Source organism: Salvelinus sp. IW2-2015, linkage group LG13 (genome assembly GCF_002910315.2).
Source record: "Salvelinus sp. IW2-2015 linkage group LG13, ASM291031v2, whole genome shotgun sequence".
Classification (NCBI taxonomy): domain Eukaryota; kingdom Metazoa; phylum Chordata; class Actinopteri; order Salmoniformes; family Salmonidae; genus Salvelinus; species Salvelinus sp. IW2-2015.
This window is the reverse complement of record NC_036853.1, coordinates 49,966,895-49,973,393: the sequence shown is the minus strand read 5'-3', so window position 1 is coordinate 49,973,393 and position 6,499 is coordinate 49,966,895. Positions and strand designations below refer to the sequence as shown.

Here is a 6,499-nt window from a genome sequence, read left to right as displayed (position 1 = left end):
GGACTGAATTCCCCAGGTGCCAGCGTGAACTGCGTGGAGTAGGATAAGGTGGTCTTTAAACGAGGGGCGAGTGGGTTATACTTACRTCCCTTAGACAGGCCCTTTGCCCTCCAGAGGGCTCTGGAGCAGAGAGAGGTCTATTTACATTTTAGTCATTTAGCAGACACTCCTATCCAGAGCGACTTACAGGAGCAATTAGGGTTTAGCGCCTTGCTCTATCAGGAGGGGACTTTATAGGATCTGTGTCGGAGAGGGTAACACTAACCTCTGCGAGTTAAGATATTCCCGGCCAGGATGCTTTACTGTCGGATAGGCACTCTGTAATGATGCCACATTTAACTTTTTGAGTTGAGTTTCGAGTCGTTGTCCTTAGACACTGATCTAAGATCAGCTTAACCTTTGGAGGTGAGGGTGGAGTAGGGGTTAGGGGGTAATGCAAAATTGTCTTCTGATCAGCTTCAAGGGGCAACTTCATAACACTCTGAAAGCCCCCCGCGAGATCGTAGGGCAAGTGGCTCAAAAAAGGTCACMGATGCAAACAAAGTTTATAGACTCAGAGGTTAAAGTATMTGGGAAAGGTGACAGTCAAAGGCTTGACATGTAAAGAATGTCAAAGACAAACTCTTGGTGTGTATAGTTGGACTGGAGAGCCCTTGTTTTGGTACCAGTCTCAATCTTGTGGGGTAGACTGTGTACCAGAAAAATATTTTAAGTACCCTCCTGGTGTTTTGGGCTCTTGTTACAGACAATTATACTTCTATTTTCATCGCCKTCATCAAATAGCAACAGGCCTAAAGAGTTTAGCTGTGACACAACACTGACACACTACTCGCCCAGCTAACGGTAAGCAATAGCAGACATTACATAGAACTGAAAATGAGTGTGTGTGTGTTGTTGTGCTTGTGGGTGTCTTTGCTGACCTCCGTGTGTGTGTGTGTGTGTGTGTGTGAGAGCATGCAACTGTTTGTATGCGTGTGGTTGTCGTTATGCATGCGTGTTGGTGTATCTGTGCATACGAGTTTCACTTTCTTACACGGCCTTGTAACTCAAGAAGCTTGTTTTTCACTGCTTGCTGCAAAGCAATCTTTGGAAGATCTTTTGTCCTTGCGTACGACAGGGCCTTTTAACAAATGACCCTAAACGGCATGGTATGAGGAAGATAAAAAAAAMAAAAAACAAGAGTTGCCAAACCAGACACATTTATCTTCAACATTTTTCAACCTAACCCGAAATCTGCTAATACTTCAACTGAGTCCTCTTGCCTATTGTTCAGTCAAGCCCTCTTCTTCCTGAACTAAATTGAAATCCTTTGCCTGTAAATAACACTGAACCACATTCCATCCATTAACGCCCTATCGATTGATCACTGTGGACACTGTGCGTACACAACCCTGTGAGGTGAAATCGTCACCCGAAAGTGTGGTGGTGGTGGGGGGGCAAAAATGTCCTTGTACCATTCGCCAATGGGCATGCAACAAAGCGTCCCTGTGTGTGTGTGAGGTCAGGGGGAACAAGGACCAAGGGAGCTGCGCTCTCTCTCTCTCTCTCTCTCTCTCTGCATGTGAGAGTGTGGACTCAAGGGGTGGGTGGGGTCAAGGTGGCATTCCACAACACCTCAGAGACTGGCCTAATGGACTGATAATTGTGGAGGGGAAAAAGAGCAGGACGAAAAAGTGAAAAGGGTAGAATGAAGTAGGAGGGAGAGAGAGGAAGAGAAAAGGCAGGGGAGGGTTTGGGAAATTGGTTGGTTTCGGTTGTCTTTCAATATGGGTTCAAATTAGAGTTATGGAAGCCTTCCGGATACTACACAAAACTCAATCCATGTCACTCTCTCTCTCTCTGCCTCCATCTTCCCCCCGTTCTCCATCTCTTTCATTATTTTAGCCATGTTCTATTTGCAATATGATGGCACATCAGGGTTCAAGACAGACAAGTGGCACGGGACCAGCGAGGCTGTGTAAACATGATGAGCATTGACAAGACTGCAGAGGCGAAAGCCCTAAAGGCCATACACCATTTTGACAGGCAGCCGACGTGTTAGAGGTGAAAATGCAAGCAACGTATTGTTTTTTTGTGGCTATATTGTAGACTATTTGAAGAGCCTGGTTTGGGTTAGACATTTCTATGTTCTAAATGAAAGCAGAGTACAGTTATTTGTCAGGCTTTTTCCTGAGGTTAGAGGTTCGGGAAGAAAAATCCTGGTTTTAATTTAAACCATTTTCGTCCTGTCCACTGTTGGGTTTGGCTATGGTGTAGTGCTGGGATGTAGTGGTACTGTTCTGTTCCAACAGACAAAGAGTATCCGATCTAATCATATCACAATTATGTTTTTAAGTGCATGTTCTCAATCAAAAACAAATGACTAAAATCAAATACTATAATGCAAAAAGCAAATAGACTTTAAAAAAAAAGTACAAAATAAATACTTGTTTATTATTCATAATTTTGGAGTGCACATAATTACTGCTGGACTATTCCATTCACTTTGCCCTCATTGTTGATTTTATGACAACTTATGAATTGTTATCAAAATCATACATCCAGTCCACTGATACGCAAGTGCTCGACTCCCAATGGTTTGTGAGGCATGTCCGTTCAAACAAAGCCTACTCTGACTGACATTACACCTGCAAACACAGCAAAAACTCATTACCTTTCATGTACAGACAGCTAGTGCAAGAGTGGCAAAAAGAAAAATCTTACCGTCATAAAAATCAAAAGCTGGGAGACTTATTCGGGAGAGACGGGCATCGGGGATCTCAATTCTTCCCTCGTTCCGGAGAATTCCGCACTCCTCCTCAGGCTTTAAATCCAGAGCCTAGTCTGTCCGTTCCTGGGAAGCACCCAGATGCAACAGAGAGAAGAGGAAAACAGAGTTAGAGAAGAGAGCGAGAGAGTTCCCTGTTTAGGTGAAGCAGTGATGAGATATGGCTATTTTGAGACACAGACATGCTGCAACTACAGGACTGGAAAGTTACCCCTAGAGTAGGTGRGTCAGAGTGTGTGGGAATGTGTATGGGGGGGTGGATAAAGTGACAGGATCTGCTTCTGAATATATATGCCTACATACATACATACATACATACATACATACATACATACACGTAGCCATCACGCAGTTACAAACCCACACGCTCACACACACACCTCCACATCCCAGGCATGAGCAACGCCAGTGGGGCAGCAGCTAAGTACCAGACAGGCATTCCTCTGTCAGGATAAGCAGCAGAGTCAAAATAAATGATGGATAGACTAGAAGGGGGACGGAATGGGCAGACTGCGCGGAGTGAGGTGTCAAATAGGTAACGCACACCCATCTCTCCCCAAGCGTCGCTATTTGAACGATTATGTGTGTGCCGTTAACTTATTGGGGGCCATGTAAAGTGGAGTTCCCACACAGAAATGATGTTGAGCAACAAGCCACATTTGATATAGCCCATGCATGACACAAGCTTTCGCTCGCTGCTGTTGACGGTTTGATCATCTGTCAGAAAAGTTGGCCCGGCTCAGTGTGATGATCCGCGAGCACATAAACATTAAGCACACACACACACACACACACACGTCGCGCACACCCTCCCCTCCACCCTATCCCGAGCAGCTATTCGCAGGCAAGTGATATAACTAGAGCTATATTCACCTTGCATTTAGAGGCTGGTCATCRCATGCCGTAACACAGCTACTGGACAACTTCCACCTCTCTAAGCGCAGCAGTAAACCAAACAGACACAAATAGATGCGACAAGGGACATACACGACATAACACAAGCTTCATCCGCCTGGTCCMTGAGATGTTCATTAAGTTCCTTTAATGAACCCCTTTGGATGAGTCGAATTAAAAACTCACTGGTGGTCACTGATGAGGTAGCCAAGACTGATAAATTATTCAACATATTTAACAAAAGGAGTTAGTTATCGTGGACGATAATTCACTACCGCAATTTCTCCGGTGAACTTCACCGGCTCACACTCCAGTGCTCTCTCATGGGCTTCGCCCCAATATACTGTAATATATGGCCTCATTTCCTACTTTCCAATCAAAACAGATGGATGACAAGAMTGGATATGTTTTCAATTAAATGTTTTCATCAAGATGAGTAATTTAAAAATCAGTGGCCATGAAKGAAATGAGATGAGGAAGCTTTCAAGGAAATAGTGGGATAAAGAGATTGATGTTTCACTTGTTACCATTTTGAGGCAGAGGCTTCCATAACAAACATGCCWACAGAAACTGCTGTGCCAACCACTCCCTTTTCTTGTGGATTTTGGGTGTCTCCTACACTTGCCAACCACAAGAGCTACTTTGGCCATTTGGGGTGTAGCTTTGTGTGTTGTGAGTTCTGCGATGMATTTCTGCTGTTTACAGAAAGGCACATTGACGTACAGCACAGTGTCTATTATGGGGTTCCCACTGTGAACGTGCTAAGGGAAATGGAGAGTTTCATGTTGTTGGAGAGATGAGGACARTGCTATCCCTATCTGTGATGTGGGAGGAAAAATAAGTTGTATTCCATCCACTGCTAGAACTTCCTCTTGCGTTAAAATGGCTCCAATGGTCTGCATAGATTACTTCCGAACTTTAACATMATGTATTATTGAGCTATAAATATGGATGCCTCGCATGTGAATGTACCGTACAATACATAGACTACTTTCATTTCACACAAAGTATATTTTTCTAATTGTAAAGTTAACTTCTTGTGGCTGGGGGCAGTATTGAGTAGCTTGGATGAATAAGGTGCCCAGAGTAAACGGCCTGCTACTCAGTCCCAGTTGCTAATATATGCATATTATTAGTAGATTTGGATAGAAAACACTGAAGTTTCTAAAACTGTTTGAATGATGTCTGTGAGTATAACAGAACTCATATGGCAGGCAAAAACCTGAGAAAAAATCCAACCAGGAAGTGGGAAATCTGAGGTTGGTCGTTTTTCAACTCATTCCCTATTGAAGATACAGTGGGATATGGGTCATGTTGCACTTCCTAAGGCTTCCACTAGATGTCAACAGTCTTTAGAAACTTGTTTGAGGCTTCTACTGTAAAGGAGGGGCTCATAAGGGCTCTTTGAGTCAGTGGTCTGGCAGAGTGCCACAGGCTCGTGACGCTCTGTTCAGTGAGAGTAGCTGCATTTTGCTTTTTCTACAGACAAAGGAATCTCCGGTTGGAACATTCTTGAAGATTTATGTTAAAAACATCCTAAAGATTGATTCTATACATCCTTTGACATGTTTCTACGGACTGTAACGGAACATTTTGACATTTCGTCTGCTCCTAGTGAACGCCTTCGTTACTTTGTATATGTTTACAAAATGCGCTAACAAAAGTAGCTATTTGGACATAAATGATGGACATTATCGAACAAAACAAACATTTATTGTGGAACTGGAATCCTGGGAGTGCATTCTGATGAAGATCATCAAAGGTAAGTGAATATTTATCATGTTATTTCTGACTTCTGTTGACTGCACAAAATGGCGGATATCTTTTTGGCTGGTTTTGGGTCTGAGCGCCGTACTCAGATTATTGCATGGTTTGCTTTTTCCGTAAAGCTTTTTTTGAAATCTACAACAGCGGTTGCATTAAGGAGAAGTGGATCTAAAATTCCATGTATAACACTTGTATTTTTGATCAACGTTTATTATGAGTATTTCTGGAAATTGATGTGGCTCTCTGCAAAATCACCGGATGTTTTTGGAACTACTGAACATAACGCGTCAATGTATACTGAGATTKTTTTATATAAATATGAACTTTACCGAACAAAACATACATGTATTGTGTAAAATGAAGTCCTATGAGTGTCATCTGATGAAGATCAAAGGTTAGTGATTAATTCTATCTCTATTTCTGCTTTTTGTGACTCCTGTCTTTGGCTGGAAAAATGGCTGTGTTTCTGTGACTTGGCGGTGACCTAACATAATCGTTTGTGGTGCTTTCGCTGTAAAGCCTTTTTGAAATCGGACACTGTGGTGGGATTAACAACAAGATTACCTTTAAAATGGTATAAGATACATGTATGTTTGAGGAATTTTATTTTATGAGATTTTTGTTGTTTGAATTTGGCGCCCTGCACTTTCACTGGCTGTTGTCATATCGATCCCGTTAGCGGGATCTCAGCCATAAGAAGTTTTTAAGGTCATTCAACCTGAATTGCAAGTCTTTATCATCCACATGCTTTGAGACACAGAAATCCCTGTTAATCGAATAGGTGTTTAAATGATTCTGATGCTAACTAACTAATGTGATGCTAACTAACTAATGTGATGCTAACTAATACCACATAGTTTCTAAACCCAGTAGCGCGACATCGCAAGACTTCCGGGAACATTTGTGAAGCCAACCAAGCAGACCGGGGATTGTGGTTTGAGAAGTCAATGTGAGAAGTGAAAAATTCTTAAGTTGTTAATTTTCTCGAAATCTAAAAAAGGCACAACCTAGATTGGAGCCAATGTCTTAAGTAGTCGTACATGTTATTACTCCAACTTCGTGAAAGTTGCA

At 42.5% G+C, this 6,499-nt stretch overlaps 1 protein-coding gene across 1 annotated transcript in view; it reads right to left on the bottom strand.

The window, feature by feature from the left end:
• sorbs2a (sorbin and SH3 domain containing 2a) overlaps nt 1–6,499 on the bottom strand; it is a 103,129-nt gene that overhangs the window by 76,745 nt on the left and 19,885 nt on the right. Inside the window, exon 2 of the mRNA XM_023998478.2 lies at nt 2,704–2,833. The gene's annotated coding sequence lies outside the window, so the exon portion shown is untranslated. The remainder of the gene's footprint in view (nt 1–2,703; nt 2,834–6,499) is intronic.